Consider the following 19,986-nt stretch of genomic DNA (forward strand, 5'->3'; position numbering starts at 1 on the left):
ATAAGGCATGGGATGGGCCTGGTATCTCCCAGCACTGGTGATAAACACTGAGTTCTAGATAGCAAGAGGAGGGGGGCGGTGACCGTAGATGAGGCTAGAAAGCTGTGACGCCTGTTTCTGACTTGCAGCCTCCAGACTGGGCGGGCATAAACTTCTGTGGGTAAAGCCCATGGTTATGGCAGCTGTGGGAAGCTGGTAGGAACTCCCCACGGAGACACTCGTCCGTCGCCGGGCCCCCCACGCCTCCCTCCCTGGGGCCACTGTCTCTACTTGCTCCCGGGCCCCGGGAACTTGCAGCGCATGTGCTCATTCCACAGACGGAGACAGTGGCAAAATCCAGATCCGCTTCTCAGACTCTGAGACGCGTGCCCTCGCCCTGGTGCTGAGAGGGGCCCAGACCTTCGAGGGGCTGCCCTCAGAGCAGGGAGACAGAGGCCTCCTATCAATTATATTCCAAAGTAAAGCAAACACAGACTGTTTCAAGCTACGTTCAAGGGATGGAGGCAGCAGGCTGTGGAACGCAGAGGAGGGGGTCCCTCTGCTACCTCCACCCGCGTGGGTGATTCCGTCCCCAACAGAGCACGGGTTCTCAGTGGCACACAAGTCTTGCACACCAGCTGCCGTGCTCTACCGTCCCACTGTCGCCGGGAGCTGAAGAGCTGCACCCGCCCAGATCTCTGAGCTGTCCTGCCCAGACCCGAGACGCCCCGCTTCACCGCCCACATGAGGACCCCTGTCCGCCCATCCTCCACCTGCTCCCCAGCCTTCCTGACTCTCCCAGGCATGCTTCCGGACTCCCTCCGCAGTGCTCCACGCACCTCCGTAACAGCCTCTGCCCACCCACCTGACAAACACACCACCCCAGCCGTGATACCCAAACCCGCCAGGCACTGCGGACAGAGGGGCGCGACACGCCAGCTCCCCGGGGGTGGGTGAGCGTCAGGGTGTGTCATCAGCGGGGGAAGAGCGTGAGCAAGCGTGCGGACAGCGCGCGGCCCTTTCGCCGAGCACCAGGGGGATATAAATGGGCGCAGTCATTTGCGTGTGTTTGAGAAGCAATGGAAGTTGAGAGAAAAACCTTGAGGAGAAGACAGCTGTACCTAAAGATGGAAACCGAACCTGGGTGAGCCTGGGCCGAGCGGCGGGGGCGGAAGCTGGAAGTTCTGAAACGCGCCATGCCCACGTTCTGGGTAATCAGGCAGCAGAAAACAGTCTCTAAAAACTAACAAAAGCAAAGACCCTAACAGCGCATCGAATCGGCAGCTTGGCAATATGGGAAAGTCATTTGAGGTGAGTTTCCAACAGTGATTTTATTCTAAGTTCCCGAGGGCTGTACCGTAAGCGCGGACGGGGCCGCGGGAGGAGGGGCCTCAAACGACTGTCCACGGTCCCGTTGCCGCCCGTGATGGGGGCGGAGTCATTCTGAAGCCACGTTCCTATACGGACAAAATAAATACGACATTATTTTATGCCACGAGGAACCAAGTTGTCAGTGGGAGAACAAGGAGGCTCAAAGGCAAAGTCAAGAAATTGAATAAAACCATGTAAGCCCACACTTGACTCGGTTTTTTAATCTTTAAAAAGAGAACCTCCTGGCCTGTCTAGGGAAGGCTCCGTCCAGGAGCCGAGCGCTTTCTGTCCTCGGGGCCACGTCGCGTCCGAAGGAGGCAGGGCCCCGCAGGGGTGGCGAGGCCGGGGCTGGAAGGGAGCAGGGAACGGCGCGGGCCAGGCAGCAAGGACGAAGTCAGAGACCATCCTTAAATGAATACAGACCCCACCTGCAACACACGGAAATATGCCAAATATGCCCGAATTGCCGAGTCCGAAATGGATGGCGAGACTGTCCGGCAGTCGTCGGATGCAGAGAAAACCAGCTCGTCGTCTTGAAACCTAGTAAACAAAGGGAGACAAGCCAACGTGTCCTGACTGTCCATCGTCTCGGGCTGCCCGCCACCGTCCCCAGCAGTGGGCGAGTGGCTGCTTCTTCGGGAAGAGGCGTGCCGGCCACCAGAGCGGACGAAATGGCAGGGTCCTGTGACCGCACTCTGGGACCCCGAGGAATTGCCAGGAGCAGACGGGCAGAGCTGGTCCCTCCCGGCGGACCAATGCCCAGACGCTGACCACAGCTTGCACGAGCCAGGTCAGGTGGACGTCGGGGATGTCGGTGAAGGCCAGGCTGGGAGGCTCCAAAGGACAGAAGACCTGGTTGGGACAAATACATGTTACAGAAAAGAGAGCTCGAGGTGGAGGGTGGGGACCCAAGAGAACCGTCAGGGCCCAGGGGCACCTTATTTTGGAAAATAATTGGAATAAAAATCGCGAACAACACATTTATGGTTTAATCAGGGAAATTTGAACTCTGGACAGTGACGGATATGAAGAAATGACTGTTCTTCTCGTCAGCCGGGAGAATGATGTCAGGGCCGGCAGGTTTTAAAAGCCCTCATCTTTCAGAGATGCACTCTGAGACGTTCATAGATAAAAAACGAGCAACTCCGTGCGTGGTGACACGAGAAAGTCCGTAATTTATAACTTTCTGTGACTGTAGTGTGCTACAGATCAATGCGTCGAATACGATCCTATTTGTTTTGTAAAGAAAAGCGCAGCATTGGTTGCGTATACGTGCGTATACGTGGGTCAGGTTTGCCTGGGCCCAGGGAAAGGTCTGGAAGGACCCTGCGGGTCTGAGCGCCTCTGAAATGCTAAGTGAGGAGAAGAGGTGAACCCGTCACTTTTGAGTTTCAGTAAAATTTTCCTTTGTGAAAAAATGAAACCGTGTTGCTCTCACACCCAGTGAATTGGCCGAGGTCGTTTTGAACGCCCCTGTCACCTACGTCCCCAAAGACACCTGACTCTGCCGGCAACTGCTGCGAGAGGCAACACCAACTCTGGAGGGGTCCCACCGCACCCAGACCCGGGTCCCAGGCCACGGCCTGGGGCTCCGAGCCTTGTTCCACAGGACGCGATGCCCCACAGCCAGACAGCCATTGCCTCCAGCGGCCACGCTAAGAAGGAGAAAAGACAGAGGGAGAGGAAAGAACATCGTAGATTTACAGAAATCTTAATGTCAGAGGATGCCGTATTTCGCCTGTATTTGGACCCCGAATCCAATAAGCTTTAAAAAGAAAAGCCTGAGGGGCACCCGGGTGGCTCAGTGGGTTAAGCCTCTGCCTTCAGCTCGGGTCATGATCTCAGGGTCCTGGGATCGAGTCCCGCGTCGGGCTCTCTGCCCCGCGGGGAGCCTGCTTTCTCCTCTCTCTCTCTCTCTCTCTGCCTGCCTCTCTGCCTACTTGTGGTCTCTCTCTGTCAAATAAATAAATAAAATCTTTAAAAAAAAAAAAAAAAGAAAGAAAGAAAAGCCTGAGACAAGGAAATGTGCCCACTTCTGGATATTGAATATTAAACAATTATTGCTATTTTGGAGGTGATGATGATGTCATGGTTGCGTAGGATTTTGCTCTGGTATTTTGCGAGTTTGTTGTTGTTGTTTTTTTTTTTTTAATAATCTTCTGTTTTGCAGGCACATATTGAACTAGGTGGAGATAAAATGAGACAAAGTGTGGGATTTGCCGTTAAGCAGCCGAGTGGCGCCGCGGGGGTCCCGGCACAGGCGATCCCGGGGGGACACGGGGGTGGCCCGGTGAAGCTTATTGCAAGTTCCCTCCACCTCAGTCTAGGGGGATTTCCCATAACGATTCTAGCTGTTATAACACTATCTACAAACATTCACAACAATTTTTGATAAAGGGGTTGTGGGGAGGCCTTGGAGGGAAGCAGGGTGGGATTTCGGGGGTCGAGAGACGTGGCGGCCTGTCAGCAGCAGGGGGATCAGCTGGCCGGCCTGGACCAGATGTCCCGCTGCTCTGAACCTCCCTTCCCCCTCGATCGTACGGCGGAGGCGCAGCGTCCGTACGGAGGACATCGGTGAGGGCGAGGCAAGGGAGGGAAATGCTCAGGACCCCGCAGCCATCGGAGGCAAACGCGGGAACACTCAGGCCGTCCGTGCAGGAAGCGGAAGGCAAGGGGGTGGGGCCAACAGGAGCAGCCCCAGGGCTGACCCCTCTACTCCCTGCAGCTGAAGGACTTTCAGGACGCTGGGCTATTCCTGCCGGCCCAGAAGCCAGCCCTGTGGCGCAGATGGCCCAGCACCTTCCCAGAGTCCCCCACCCCCACACCTGGTCCACTAAGGACAGGCTACACATGTCGTCCCTAAGTGCAGCCCTGGGCCCACTAACCTCTCCACACCAGGCAGAAAGTGAGTCTGGGGCCAAGGCTAGACAACACCACCACTGCCTCCACGAAGCCTGCTTTGTTCTTCCCTCCAACAGAACCGAGGGTGCCCTCCTCTGCCAAGCCCCACAGCTCACACAGGTTCCGACTGCTGGCACTGGGCTGGACCTAGCCTCTCGCCTCCCTGATTCATGCATCCTGCCAGCCCTGGGCTCGCCACTGCCCAGCAGCCACTGTGGCCTCATCCCCTAATGACGGTCCCTCTCTGCTTGGCCAGGGGCAAGGTCCAGGCTGTGGCACAACCACCATCACCAATGACAGCAGAGCCCACCACACCCCATACTGGCTCCCCCATCCCTCTGGACTCCAGGAAGCCTCACCAGGGGCTCTAGAATCTTCCCCAGGTGCTGCCCTGAGGGGTGGGGTGGGAGTTGGGGGGAATCGCTTGACCAGCAAGAGGTCAGGTAGGAAAGAGCAATAAGCTACCTTTTGGCACCTTGCCAAACTGACTCGTGCTGGGTCTCTTTCCTGCCTCTGCTGGAGACCAGCAGCTTCCCGGCTCGCACGCCCCTCCTCCCCTTCCTCTCACTCGGGGTGCCCTGGGCTGCACCCCAGTGAAGCCTGCGCACATCAGGCCCTGCCAGCATCGGGCTCTGCAGTCTGAGCCCCCCGGCGCGCCGGTCACAGGCGCGGTCAGCAGCACTTCAGCTGGAATGAATGAGGTCCCCGCCCACAGGCCCAGCACAGTCACGTAGCTGGCACGAAGTGTTCACCTCTGGTTAGAAACCATACAGAAATGGGTCATCCTCCAACCCCAGGACGGCTGGCACCATTGGTCCGCCGCTGCCATGAGCGAGTCCGGGCTTATCCTACCTCGTGGGCGGCTGCCACAGGTTGGATGCCCTTGGAGGGCTGTGGCGGACTTCCAGCCCAGCGCCCACCCAGAGCAGGTCACCTCGTCACTGGCCGTCCAGCTGCTCCGAGGGAGGAGGACGAGGACACCTTCCAGCTGCCAGAGCTCGCCCTCGATGAGGGGTCTCCAGTCTCTGGGGACGGTCCCTCCATCCTCCCCCGGGGGATCGGGTGCTCCCTGCCACAACTCCACCACCTCCAGCTGCTCTTGTCCAGCTGTCCTGCCCGTGCGGCCTGAGGGCCCTGGGAGCAGCGTGAAACCTTCCAGAAGTCAGCTTGAGGTGGATTTAGGGGCTTGGAGCAGCCTGGAGGTGCCGCTGTCCTTGGTGCTAAGAGGCACCTGTGTGGACATGTCGGTCCTCGGGCTCTCAGAAGGGGCATCTTCCCCTTCCGCACACCTCCCACCCCCTGCATGGACACAGTGCACCTGTGGTCAGGTACCATGGCCCCTGGAGATGGAACTGTGCCCACTCTGCTCACCGCAGCTCTCCAGAGCCTCGGGCCATGGCAAAATCCCCTTCCTCGTGCTCAGCTCTGCGCTAAAAACCGCTCTCTGCCAGCCCATCTTCCTGGGCAGGCTTTCAGCCTGGGTTTCACTTCTGCAGGGCCTCCCCAGGCCTTCCTCCACCCTCTGCATTCCAGGTCCAAACTCAGGCGATGGCGGCGAGCAGAGGGGAGCACAGAGGACCACAGCTCGGAAAGCAGTCTCCCTAAGAGAAAGCAAGGCAAAGTAGCAAGGAATCCGCTCTGGGTTGAACTCCGGCTGGAATGGAACGAGGGGTAGCTCTCTGGTTCCCGGACTCTCGCAGGCAGCCTGGGCTGACCCTGGCAAAGCCACACGACGGTCTTCCATTGTCCCCACTTCATGGATGAGGAAGGTGAGGCTCAGAGAGACTCAGGAACTTGCCTGAGTGAGCAGGAGACCAAAAGAGCTCATCAAAAGTGCGACAGCAGCTCGCTCCAGCAGCGGGGCCCAGACGAACACCACACCCCACCCTTTCCTCCAAAGTCACTCATCCCACAGCCATGAAGCGCTGGGCCTGGTGCCTTGGCTCTCTGTGCACTCAGACTGGGCCCTGGAATCCTGGAGATGGTCTAACCCTACCTGCTCATCACCGTATAGGTGGAGAAGCTGAGTCCAGAGAAAAGTAAAAGCTTAGCCTGGGCTGTGTGTCTGAGTCCCCGTCCTTTGAAAGAGGCCTCATGCTCCATCTTAGATACTCCGTCCCCCCTGGCCTGCTTTCCCATCTGTAAAATGGGTCCATTAGGCCTGCCTGCAGAGCTGCTGGGAGCCCGGCATGTGCCGTGCATGCCCAGTGCCTGGAATGGTGCCTGGCCGTGCATGGGCCATCAGGGAACAAGGTCCCACCTCCCTCCATGCCAGCCAGCCCCACGGCCCCAGGGCTGAAGCCTGAGAAGGAAGGGGGCCATGCGGGAGAGAAGTCGCACCACCAAGGGCTTTGCCAGCCTGCAAGGCTGCATGATCTTCTGCAAAGACAAGATCTGCTGGGTTATTAAGCACACACGGCGCGCAGACTGCGGCCAGGAGATAAGGAGTCTTCCCTCTCCCGCTCTCTCTCTTTGGTTTTTTTTCTTCTTCCCTCAACTTGGGTTTTTCAAGCTTAGAAGTGACCTCTCTAACCGAGCCGAGAGACCAGCGGCAGGCAGCGGATGAACTCACCCGAGACGGAAAGGTTAAGAAACAGGAGGCGGGGGGCGGGGGGCTTATTCTAGAAACAGCATCTCAGCCCCGGGTTGGACAGAGACGAGGACCCCAGCCCCCACGTGGCCGAAAAGTTGGAGTAGAGCCTTGGATTTTCCCTCAGACACCTCTGCTAGAGGGGAAGACAGGGGTCCACTCTCGGGAGGAACCCGGTCTGATGGCAGCGACACACCCCTGGGGAGAGTCTGGCCTGGGGCAGTGCACGGCGCCTGGGCCACAGGTGCGCTGTCAGATGGTGCTCAAGGCACGGCCCGCACACCGGGGAAACCAGGTCGTACTGAGTGTGCACCCCGGCCTGGACACGCGGCCGCCCCACGGCCATCCTCAAGGGTCTTCCCTGCCCGCGGCCTTCAGAGCAGCCGGCGGCTGGAGTCGCCGCCGTGGGGGACGTGTGCTGGCCGCAGGAGCTCAGTCAGGGTGTGGGGACGCGGCCCCGCTCCCTGGGCTCCACCCCCGCAGCTGTTCTGACCCCGATCCCTGATGGAGCACCCCACCATCTCCTGTGGTTCTGACTGGTCCCTATGTGGGGCGGGGGCCAAGCTCTGCCCACGCCAGGTAGAGGCCAGACAAGGCCCTGTCCCCAGAGAAACACGCAATTTGCTTGGACCAGTTCCATGGAAACAAGTCCAGGGCACACAAACTCGCCTCTGGAAACATTTTCCGACGTGACCAGTGACCTTCCATGACCTCCAAGCAGTGACCAGTGACCTTCCATGACCTCCGAGCAGCTCCAGCCCCCTTCTCTCACTGCCCCCAGCAAACTCACCCATGTCTGGGGCCGCAGAGCCTTCCCGCACGCTATTCCCTCCCTGGAATGCTTTTCCCTGTACCCTTCACAGGGTGCTGGCCCTGTTCCCTCGTTTAAGTCTCTGCTTCCTTGTCTCCTCCTCCAGGCAGCCCTCCCAGACCACGCCTCCTGGTGCTCCTGTCCCAGACCCTGACGCTTCCTCAAACACTCAGGATTACACACAGGTTCTGACTCTTCCCACCCACCAGAACTCTGGCTCTACAAAGGCAGGGGCTCATTCCCTAGGGAGTGACCCACAGTGGTCACTCCAAAAGTACGTACTGAATGAGTGAACGGGTATGACTTCGAGGTCCCCCTGCCACCGTCCCCTCCCCCGACCGCACGCCCACCGTGCGGTCTGTGACCCTGCGGGAGACTGGGGGATCACGACCACCCCACCTCTTGAGTCTGGGCTGGCCGAGACCCACTCTGACCAGAGAATGTGGCAGGCGTGAGGCCTAACACGAGCGCCGAGCCCGGGCTTGCAGCGGACGGCCGCTCTCCCATCGGCCTCCAGGCCCCCGGCCCCATGCAAGGCAGCTGCCCTGACCACCGCTCCATGAGAGCCCCCAGAAGAGAGGTCAGCCTGTGGCAGGGAGCCCGCCTGAGTGTCGCCAGCCCCACACTCGCGTGGGTGAGGTCATTGGGGACATTCCAGCCTGAACTGATGTCCCTGATGATTGAAGACCCCCCCCACCGCCGTGACCCCAGGTGAGCTCACAGGGAGCAGAAGAAAACCCAGCCGACCCAAGAAGATAAGAAATAACAAGTTCCTGCCGCTTGGACCCCCGGTTTCAGGGTGGCTGGTCCGTGGCAGGAGATAGATAGGAAGGTGCTTCCCAGCCCCCCCACGGCCCCAGGGGAGACTGTCACCCTCCTTCATCAGGCTGCACGCCCCGCCCGACAGAGCCCGGACCCATGAGCTGTGCTGGGCCGCGGGAGAGTGGAGGCCAGTGGGAAAGTGGGGTGTCGGAGAACTTAAAAGCACATACAGGGACAAACGTGGACCCAGCCACGCGCAACAGCTACGCGGCGGCCTCTGTGCCTCCCCAGACGGCAGGCGGCCGGGCCGACGTTTCCAAAGGCTGCGCACCCGGCGTCCAGGGGGCACCCGACTGTGCCCATGCGCTGTGAGGCCTCCGCCAGACCCTTAGTCGTAGACTCTGGGATGAGCCCCAGAGCCGCCTGAACGCAGGAAGTGCCTTTGCTCCCGGCATCCTCACCACGCGGCCTTCCTCGACGGGAGCGTTTGCCCCACAGCCCCTCCCTCAGGCAGCTGCCTCCCTCCGCCACCTTCGCAAACCCCGGCACGCACGGGAGGCCTCCAGCCGCGAGGGACGGGATCCCAGCCCAAACCCGCCGAAGACAAAAGTGGGTGCCAGGCGGGGTCCAGTCAGGACCCAGGAAACACGCCAGGCTTTCCAGCCGGAGGGTCTTCATGCCAAGACGCGTTCACGCGGGGTTGAGGAGCAAAGACACTGACGGCCAAGTGGGGGACACGGCAACCGCCAGGGACCAGCAGCAGCAGGGCAGGGTCCCCTCGTTAAGCAGGAGCGGGGAGGTGGAGTTCTCAGACCACGGGTGCAGACCACACCACACTGTGGGGTCGCCTACAGAAACTGGGCGTTGGTGGGGCATCCAGTGGGCCCTGGAGCCGGAGGAGACCCCACCCGGACCAGCAAATGGCCCCAAGGACACGACCCAGGCATTTCTCTCCCTCTCCGGCCGGTCTCCCCGAAGCTCTTCCGTGGCCAAACCCGCAACACCGTCAAAGCCTGGAAACACAACAGAACCACAGTCCAGGTCGGGAAGGGGGCAGATCCCCAAGAGAAAGGGGGACTCTGGGCAGCTGTAGTAGCGCCAGAACCCCACAGTGGCTTCCTGTGCACTCGGGACGAAGCCCGAACTCCTGAATGTGCCCTTAGACCCGTGCTCTGAGCTCACGAGCTCAGCCTCTGAGCCATAAGGAAAAGCTTCCAGTTCTAAAGCCTCTCACCTCCTTCCTGCCCCAGGGCCTTTGCCCACACTGCTCTAGACACCTGTGACATTCTCCTATCATGTCCCCATAACAGTCACTTTCCATGAGGTCTTTCCTGGCCTCCAGAAGGGAAGGCCACCCTTCCGCCGCCAGACCCTATGCTCCTTAGCGGGCCCACTTGACGGCTGCAGTCCCCGGCACTGCCCCCGGGAGCTGGGGTGTCCCTTTGCCAGACTACAACCCCCACGAGCCAGGGCAGGTGAGGTGACTGTCCACAAAGGGCAGGTCCTGTTGGGGAAAGAATGGTTTGGTCTTGGGGGAATTCTCACAATGGGAAGCAAGGAAAAAGGGAAAGTGGGTGTCTCCTCGCCCCTCGCAGGCTCCCAGTCCGATCCAGAAGGTGGCCAGAATGAGAATCTGTGGCCACTTTGTTCAGCAACCAGGGCAGGACCATCCGCGTATGGAGTGAGCTCCAGGGAGCAAGAAGAGTGAGCCTACCATGGCGGGAGACATGCAAGCCAAGGTTGCAGGCACACATGGCCTGGATGTCGAGGAATATTCCCCAAGCCCCTCTGGTTCTCGGAGCATGGCTTAGGTGCCAGTGGTGATGCTCGGAGCCAGGGGCCGGGGGAAGCACATGAGAACCGGGGTGTGGGTGCCCGGCGAGCCCGGTCAGCGGTGGGGGGCCAAGCACTGAGTCGCCATGGACAGAGCAGCTCATGGGACAGGGTGTGTCGCTCCTCAGACGCAAAGAGCTCCAGCAGACAGCGAGGTGTGCGGCAGCTGCCCCTTCCCGTGCCCGCCGGTCGGGAGGCAGCACGACCCTAGAAACAGTCCTCCCAGCAGCAGGAGGGGCCTGAAGAGCAGGAGCCCGACGCTGAGCTGCCACAGGGAGGTGGCCAGGCCACCACTGCCACCCAGAGGCTGTCCAGGAGCCAGGCCACCCAGAGCGGGGTCTACCCTACAACGAGGCCAGCCAGTCGCATACGGGGGCGAGGGGGGTTTGGCAAGCCCAGAAATTCCCTTCACAGGCCCAGGGGGGCTTCAGGTCAGCCCCAAGGCCCAGAGAGGGTGTGGAGTTTCCCTGGGACCCCAGAAGCCAGCGAAGGGTGGCCGCAGCCTCAGGGCCATCTGCCCACTGACCACATGGGGTAGGGGATCCCCAGGGACAAGGCCTGCTCTCCCCTGGGCCTCAGCAGCCTTGCCAAGAAAGGGCCTTAAGCCCTGAGATGCTCAGCAGCTGTGCCATTCTGCTTCCTGTCCTTGCTCCCTCCTCCACGCTGCCCACCTGGGTGGCATGCTGGCGTGTGCAGACCCACCCCTGGGGAACCCCAGTTCCCTCCTGGACTGTGCCAAGGCTGGCCTGGCCTGTCACATTTCCTCAGGGGGGAAAAGTCATAAAAGCAAAGGCATGGACTCATCCCCAGTGCACGGGCTGGTGGGGCTGGTTTCCTAAGCACAGGAACTCACGTAGACTCGTCTTCCACAGCAGCCAGGCTCCAGGGGGGCTCTCGGCTCCCCAAGAACCCTACCCGGCCTCACGGACTCTCTGCTCCCGACAGACCTCTAAACCCACACATCCCGGCCATGGCCGCTTCTTAGGGACCGGACTCACCCCAGCACCTGTTGGGGGCCAGCTCCCCGGCTCCGGGCAGCGCATCTGCCTGGGCCACTCCCCGTCTATCTCAGACATAGTGGGAAAGTTTGTTACAGACAAGAAAAGAACGTGACTTCATGATGGGGCCGGACGGCGTTCAGCATCCAGCAGGGGGAAGGGGAGCGGTGGGGGGAGCCCGTGGCCTAGGACAAGGCTCAGCCACGGCCCGTGTGGCTCAGAGACCCCAGCCCCTGCCCCTCGGAGGTGCCTTGCGTCCAGCCACACATCTGCCGGGGGTAGAGCCAGCGAGACGTCCCCCGGCAGCTACTGCCACCAGTGGGCCAACCTCCCCCCACCAGAGTCGCCCTCTGCTGCCGTGGCAGCCCCGAGCCCTTCCCCACGCGCCAGCAGGAGTGACGGGGGAGTCCTGTGAAGGGACCTAAGAAACACGGACGGCGCAAACCCGCCCGCACCTTCTTATCAAATGGGTAATTGAATGCCCGGGACTCGGCAGCCAGGCTCAGCCTGGGGTCTCTGCCCCACGACTCTTCCCGTCAGACACGTGTCTCTGGACCCAGGCCAGTCCACACCGTGCTCTGGGCTCCAGGGAGGTGAGCAGGCCAGGGGCAGGGGTCACGACTGGTGGCATCTCCGGGCCCCACCCGGAGGATGGGGCTGCCAGGAAATGACAAACGCCTCACCGTGAGCAGGACCAGGCCAGGAGCTACAATGGCCCTTCCCTTCTTTTTATCCTCATAACCACCTAGGAATGGGCCATGCTGTCCCCATTTTATACAGGGGGAAACTGAGGCCCAAGGTCACGCAACGAGCAGGAAGCAGAGCTGGGGAGGGGGACCTAGCGGGCAGAGCCCCAAACCCAAGCTATTAACACTGAGGACTCAAATCTGCTCCAAAGCACACAGATGCATGTGCCCGGAAGCCCGCAGCCCATCGGCCATGGCGTGGGTGTGGCGCGCTCCTCTAATTGTGGAGAAGATGCCTGCCTCTCCCTTCTTGTTCTAACCGGTCCCATTGGCAGCCTGCAGCGTGGGCAGGCTTGTGATTGCTAGAGCGACCGGAGGGCAGTGGGGAGAAACAGCAGGTGTCGGGGTGAGAGCAGCACCTACAGTGTATCCAGGTGGGTGTGGACACTTTTCAGTTTTACCAAAATCACAATGATAATATTAACATGAGCCACCACTGACCACTGTGGCCAGATGGCAGCTGTCTGGGGCCCTGGAGGGGGGCTGTGTCCTCAGCCAAAAAGGTCAGGCCGACAGACAGCCTCCTGCGGTATTTAAATGACAGCCTCCAAAGCGGCTGGGCACCTGTCCAAATCTGGCCAGGGAGCCCGCACGGAGAGGCCCCGCTCCAGAAGGCAGCGCAGCGGGGCTGCCTGCCGGGACCTCACCACAGACCTGCCAAGCTGCCAGCCCCTGGGAGGGCCTCGGGGTCTGAGGTGTGCAGGAGGGTGCGGGAAGCGGACCTCGGCCCAGGAGGGAGGGTGGGAAGAGGGACGGAGTGCGGAGGAAGCAGGACACTCCTGGAACTCTGCCAAGGCATGGAAACCGAGGGACCAGTGGTTCCAAACCCTCCACGTTGCAGACAGGGAGCTGATCAGAAAGGGTCAGTGACTTGCCCAAGGTGACACAGCGAAAGGGTGACAATTAAGCCCTGCCTTCTAGCTGCCGGCCCAAAGTCTTGCCACACATTTGACCCTTCAAGTGTTTAATTTTTGACAGGAGAGAAAGCCTAAGCTTTTAGCGCTGCAAAAGCCACAGACATCATCCATCCATTCACCCCAAATCCATTCATCCAACAATACCCCCTCCTGCGCACCGACCCCGTGTCCATCCCTCCACATACCCTTCCTTCGTTCCCACCGTCCAAGCTCCACCAACACATCTCCCGACCCAACCCCCCAGTTACCCATCCATCCACCATCTGTCCGCTAACCCACGCACCCACAAACCTACCCGTCCAATGCCCCACCGAAGGAGACACCTACCCTCCCCCGCCTGTGGATCCATCCACCTGCCACCCACGCATCCATCTCTCCACCCATCCATTCGCCTGTCCGTCCGTCCGTCCACCCTCCCGTCCGCCCACCTGTCCGTCCTCTCTCGGGCCCACCCACCCAAGAACCCGGGCTGAGAGTAGGCCCGCACACTCCTAGGTCTGACTCACCTAGCCTACTCCACAGTTCTAACTGAAAAAGGCATTAATCACAACTTGCTTGACGGCCCGTCATGCGCATGAGAAAGCAGGGTTGGGAGGGGCAGAACATAAGAGGGGGCGCGTCATTCTTCAAAGCAGTGAAGGTCTCCACACCGCACCCCTCCCCGGAGTGCCTCCTGTGTCGCCCCGTCCAGATCACGGTCTGCGCTTCTCCAACCCCACACTGCGATTCGACCCACGGGCCGGAGGAAAAGACCTGTTTGTCTTCTTCCGCTGCCCGCCCCAGCTTGCGGGCAGGAGTAGGGGAGCCCGGACAGGGATCCTCACCCAACAAGGCAGTCGGGAGCAGACAAGTAAACGTCTGCGATCTTCCCCGTGGGGTGCACTTGGGGGGCCCGTGCGTGGTGCCCTAGTCCTCAACCTGTGCATCTGTGCAATGGGCTGCTAAGACCAGACGGTCTCCCCAGCCTGGGATTCTCCAGAGCAGCCTGGGCTGGGGGCCGTAGGGGAGGGGTCGCAGGGCAGAGAGTATACACCGCGGCACGGCGGTGCCGGAACCCGGGGCCCCCAGGACGTGCTGTCAGTCAGCCTTGCTCTGGGCCAGAATCCCGGAGCCTGGAAGCCATCCCTCGCCTCCCCCGATGACTCACCCTGTCAACACCTGATGAGTCACAGCTGCTGGCAAGTGGGGGGCACCGCTGCAGCCACCCCCACACGGAAGACTCAGCCTGCCCTGGATGCAGCAGGAGGCCCCAGGCGGAGGACGGCATGTCCCGCCCGTGGGTGGGATTGAGCGTCGAGGGCTCTGGAGCCCAGGCTCACCCCACGAGTAGCTCATGCCCCAGCCCACCTTGGCACACGAGGCCACTGAGGCCAAAAGAAGTGACCGGCAGACCCAGAGCCACAGAGCTGCCCAGGTGCCTGGTGAAGATGTCTTCCCACTGTGCCTCTTGCAGAACTCGCCGGGACCAATTCATGTGTCCGATGTGTCCCCTGAGCTGGGCAGGACTTGCCTCCTGCCGCGCTCACCCTCCGCCTCCTGGCACAGCTGCCCTCAGCACCCTCGCCCAGCTGGAGGGAAGAGGCCAGCCCACATGAGGCTCCGGCCCGCCACAGCCCCCGGGGCAGCCTCCCGGCCCTAGATGAGGGGGATGGACAGAAGCAACAAGTCTTTGGGCGCGGGCCCCAAAACCAGAGACCGCAAGACCTCTGTTCTGTAGGGGGTGCTAGACACCCCCTTCCTCAGCCCTGGGAGAATGTGCTGGAGGAAAGCTCAGGGCCCTGGGCCTGCAGGGGCTGTCCTCAAACCACCAGGGGAATCACAGACCCACGCCAGCCCTCTGTGAGGTCCAGGCACTGCGATCAAGACCCAGGACCGCATGGGAGGAACCTGTCCCACAGGACGCAGGAGTGAGTGACCAAGTTCCGCTGGACCTCCCAGGGATGGCACCGTGGCTCCCCAGCTCTGCAGGCTGAGAGACCATCCCCCACCCCCTTGGGTATGATCTGTGCCAGGATCTGCTCTGGCTCTCAGGAACACCAAGGGATTGGGCGGGACCTCAGCAGGCGTCACCAAGACACGTATAACCGCAGGGACAGCAAGAGTCGGGCAGGAAGCCGGCGCTGGGTGGAGAGGGTCCAGAAGTGTCTGGCAGGTTGAGGCTCCTGAGAACGCCCTTGGGACCGAGGAAGTTAGCAGACACCTCCCTACCCAGGGTCAGCATCCAGCTCCCACTCAGAGGCCCCCTAGGAGAACACACAGACGCCCCAGCCAGAAAGCCACGTCACCAAGGCTGCCCGGCCAGCCAAGGGGGTGGAGACAGCAGGTCAAAGGGAGGAGGGGGGCAGTCGGTGTGGGGCTTGTAGGAAGCAGCGGCAGCCAGGGAACTGGATCAGGAGAAGGACAGAGAAGGTGAGCCAGGAGGCACGCGGCACCAAGGTCCAGGGCCAAGCAGAGCATGAAGCCCTCTGGCGTGGGGCGCCCACAGTCTAGGTGGTTGGACTCAGCAGCCACAGACGGAGAAGCAGCTTCATCGCCTAGCGGAGTCTTCCCAGCTCCCCTGGCTTTCACAGCCTTGGCCTGGAGACCCAGCCCATGGGGTGAGCTCCTCTGGGCGGGCACCGACGCCCCAAACCTTCTCCGGGTCAGGCCCAGGACCTGTATGTGATGGGATCCCCAAAACACCAGGATCAGGGTGGCCACACCTGCTTCCGCAGCATTGGCCCCACCAAAACGACCTTCGCAGGACCCGGTATGAAGCCCCCCAGGCCAGGAGCCAAGCAGAGGGGACACGGCCCTCTGAGCACAGCGGGGAGATGGCGGGCAGCACAGGATGATGCACTGTGGTGACAGCAATGAAGATGGCGCGGGCAGCCACGGCCACGCTCCCTGGCCCCTCCAGTGTCCTCCACATTGATCTAAGACCTTCTAGCCCCCCAGGTCGTCCCATGTGAGCAGCAGCAACCTAATCCATGCCCCTCAGGTGACTGGACAGGTCAGGGCTCCCTGGGGATGATAGGGTCTCGGGCTCCCAGACTAGGGGGCGAGGGGGTGACAGGCGGGACCACAGCCTGTGCGGCACAGCCATGCAGGGGCCGTGAGCGGGCACCCCAGAAGCCAACCTGGGTCGGCAGTGGTCTGAGCTGCTCAGGGGCGTGGAGGAGGGAGGTGAGACTGTGACCCTCATCCAGCCAAGGTCAAGGTCACTGGCAGTGGCAGCAGGGACAGCGCCTCCTCTTCCCGCTGTAGATATTGTCCTGTTCCCCCTCCCCTGGTTCCCTCCATCGGTCCCGTTATCTGATCCACAGTATCAGTGTCTTAATACTTAAAGCAGATTTGAATTAGCATAACTAGCCCTAAGAGGAAATACATTAACATTAGTGCATCAGAAGTTTCTCCAGACAATTAGAACCTGGACTAAATTGAATTAATATCTGATCTCTCTTCTCACCTGAGAATTTGCTTTCTGGACGGTGTGGGGTGTGGGTAAAAGGGGGCAGGAGAGACACCCGGTCAGGACAACGGGGCCCAGTACTGGCCCCCACCCGGGGCTCTGCGCGACTTCGAGACAGGGAGGCAGAGGGTAAACTGATGCGCTCAGCGTGGCCAGGCCTAGAAGATGCAACAAAGCAGGCTGACTGTAGGCGTCCAGGGATTGTGGCCACAGACAGGCGCCTGGGCAAGCCACTGCTGTGAACACTGGGGGACCATCTTTCAGTGCCACCGCCTGAGAGGGGTCAGCACGCAGCGGGTCCGAGCCAGACGCTTGTATCCACCCCTAACGTCACGCCCCTGATCATCTCGAGTTGCGGGTGGCCGTGCCTGTTTCCCACCTGCAGAAAGCCAAGGGCCACGCCCAAGGTCATTGAGGGGTGAATGGCCAGCAAAGACCCCCATCCGGGGACTCAGCCAGGAGGGGTGGAGAGGGCCCCACTGGCCCTGTTGGAAGGTCCCAGGTGCTCTTCCAAAGCTGGATAGAGAGGCCGGAGCAGGGGGGGTGCGAGGTCCGAAGGCCCGGGTGGCAGGACGGCAGCCCCTGCCCCAGTGCCAGCCTCCCCACTGAGAGCCTTTCCTCCTAGTCCACCTGCCTGTGGCCCCCGCTGGCCCACCCTGGGAGCTCAGCCTCTGGACGCAGTGTGTCCCCATCTTGCCCAAGGTCACACGACCCCTGGGCGACAGAGCTGAGCCTGGAGCTTGTGTCTCTCAGGTCAGCTCAACCAGGGAACATTTACCAAAAGCCTGTGAGGGGCCACCGCTGGCTAGCTACGGGGTCCTCTGTAATTAGGCGGCGCTCTTGATATTGGACCCAAGCTCGGGCGTGAGAAGCCACCACGGAGGCTTGCCGTTCAGAAGTCTTATAGACCAGCGGCAAGCTCACCGCGTACCTAAGGCTTCATGAGCCCGTCCCGACTCGGAGAGGCCGGCCGCCAGGCTGAGCAGCTCTTGAGTCATCACGGCCGCCTGCCTGGGTCACTGACCCCATGAACCCGCTCGGCCCTCCTGGGCTGTTTGACCTTGAGCCGGTCACTTCCCCTCCCTGGGCCTCCGTGTCCCAGACATCAAATGGGGGTGCCTGGTGACAAGGACCCGCGTCAGTGGGGGTGAATCACCTCGAACCTAGAAGTTTCTCCGTACACACCAAGTCCCTTCTCTACAGCGGGGAGAAGGGCACACCCCACGCACCACTGTGCTCGGCTCCCAGAAGCCCCACTTCTGTTTGGTCCCTTAACAATGGTGGCTCAAATGTGGGCACCCGCCGAGTCGCAGGGATGGCGAGATGACAAGCCGCAGTCACTGCTCATGTGAGCTCAAGGTGTCCACTGAGAACCCACAGGGTCGTGCTTGACGGAGAGCCCACGGAGGAGCAAACAGGTGAGGAGATGTGGAGAGGCCTGGCAGACACCCCGGAGGAGGTGACCCATGAACCGGGTTTGCAGGTGCAGCGAGGGAGAGGGGCACCTGCCTGTCGCTGTGAAAGGACACGGAAGTCCTCTGGGGTGGCCTGGAGGCACGAGTGGCACAAACTCAGGGACATTGTTACTCTAACAGTTCAGAATGGGTCCAATTGTTCTCACAGAATCCATCTGGCTTAGCCCTCCACCTCCACCCCTGCCCACCCCTGCCCTCCACCTCCACCCCTGCCATCGATCTGCAGAGCCTCCAGAGAGCGCAAACACAGCCCGGGGGGGTGGGCAGGGAGTTTGCCAGAGGTCATCAGCAACAGGTGGGGCCAGGTTTGAAGCCACACCGTGTCCACCCTCCCCTTAACCACCTCCTGCTGAATTCCGTGGCAGGAGGCAGAAACCCCAACTCAGACACGGCCCGTCACAGAAGCCGATGACACGTGGGCCACGGATCTGGACAGGCGCATGGCTTGTCCCCAAAAAAGACACACAGGGGTGAGTACACGCGAGGAACAGCCCTCCCCAGCTCACGACAAAGAAACGTGAAGTAGAACCGTGGAGGACCCCGCCACACCCCCGTGAGACTGTCCGGTCCAGAGCGCTGTCGCCACCCCCCCGTGCCGGCGAGGACACGGAGCCCCGGCTCCACTCACGGCTCGCCGGCATGCAGAACGGCTCGGCCACTTTGCACTGAAACTAATCATGGTCTCACCGGACAAGCCAACAGAGCGTTCCTGGGTATTCACGCGGAGGTGCTGAAACCATCCCCACCCAAAAACCTGCACACGGGTGTTATAACAGCTTCATTCAGAGTCACCAAAACTCAGGACGACCGAGACATCCCTCAGTAGGCAGACAGACATGCAGACTGCAGTCTGTCAGACAACAGAGCGTTACTCAGCGCTGCGTACAACTGAGCTCTCCAGCCAAGGAGAGACAGAGGAACCTCAATACCCGTCGCTAAGTGAAAGCCACCAGTCTGAAAGGCTCCGCGCTGTAAGGTCCCAGGGCTCGGACATTCTGGAAAAGGCACAACCATGGAGACAGAGGAATGGTTGCCAGGGGCTGGGGAGCAGGGGGACAGTCGGATCCCAGAGGATTTAGGGCAAGGAGACCATCCTTCGTGACACCGTACTGCTGGACACATCCTTATGCGTTTGTCCAACCCCACACAGTGTGCAGGGCCGAGATGAACCGTGAGGTAGGCTGTGGACTCCGGGTCGTAAGGCTGCGTCCGTGAACGCTGGCCAGTGACAAGCGTGCCATCGGCGGGGGTGCTGCACGTGGGGGAGGCTGTGCCTGCTGGGGGAGGGGATGGGGCACGGGGGAACTCTCTGTGCCTTCCCCTCGATTGTGCTGTGAACTTAAATGCTCTACAAATCAGTCTACTTTTCTAAAACAGAAAGAAGACCCAAGTGCTGTTGGTCTGGATGCAAGATGTGGGTACGGCTGTCTCCAGCGGTCCAACGGCACCAGCGGGTCCTCTCCGCTCACCTGCTCGCCCACTCCCCCGCTTCTCTCTCCGGCTCCACGTGGCGGCAGGGAGACCCCCGTCAGCGCGGGACACGAATTCCCCGATCCCACCGAAACCACAGGGAGTGGCCACGCGGCCAGGAGGCTGTCTCACCGGCCCCAGTCACGGGCCCAGGGCATGCGGCGCTCCGGCTGGCCAGGCTGGCTGTACGCTCCCGCCCTCTCTCAACCCCCGGCCAGGAGGGACTCGTGGGGGAAGAGGAACCAGACCAGCCGTGCCTCTGGGGAAGGTGGGAGGCACCGTCTCTGAGACCCGACCCGGGAACCGCGTCCCATGGCCTTGCCAGGACCTCGTGCGGGGCAGCGGGAGCCGGCCTCGGGATTCTGGAGGGCTGGGCTCAGAGCCTCGGAAGGCTTCCCCAGGCCGGTCAGACTCACATTACAAAGGTGCCCTGGAGGACAAACAGGGATGAACCAGCCGGAAGGAGGCAGCCCGGACTGACCTGCGTCCCTCGGGGTCGTATGTTGAGTCCCCCAGTGGAGGCGGTCGTTCAGGGCAGAGCGGGTCATGCAGGCAGGGCCCAGAGACTGGGATCTGTGCCCGATGAGAAGAGCCCCGGAGAGCTCGCTTCCTCCGTCCTCGCTTCCTCCGTCCTCCCTTCCTCCGTCCCCAGCGCATGAGGACCCAGTGAGAAGGGGGCCAT

This window comes from Mustela nivalis, assembly GCF_964662115.1.
Source record: "Mustela nivalis genome assembly, chromosome: 2".
NCBI lineage: Eukaryota > Metazoa > Chordata > Mammalia > Carnivora > Mustelidae > Mustela > Mustela nivalis.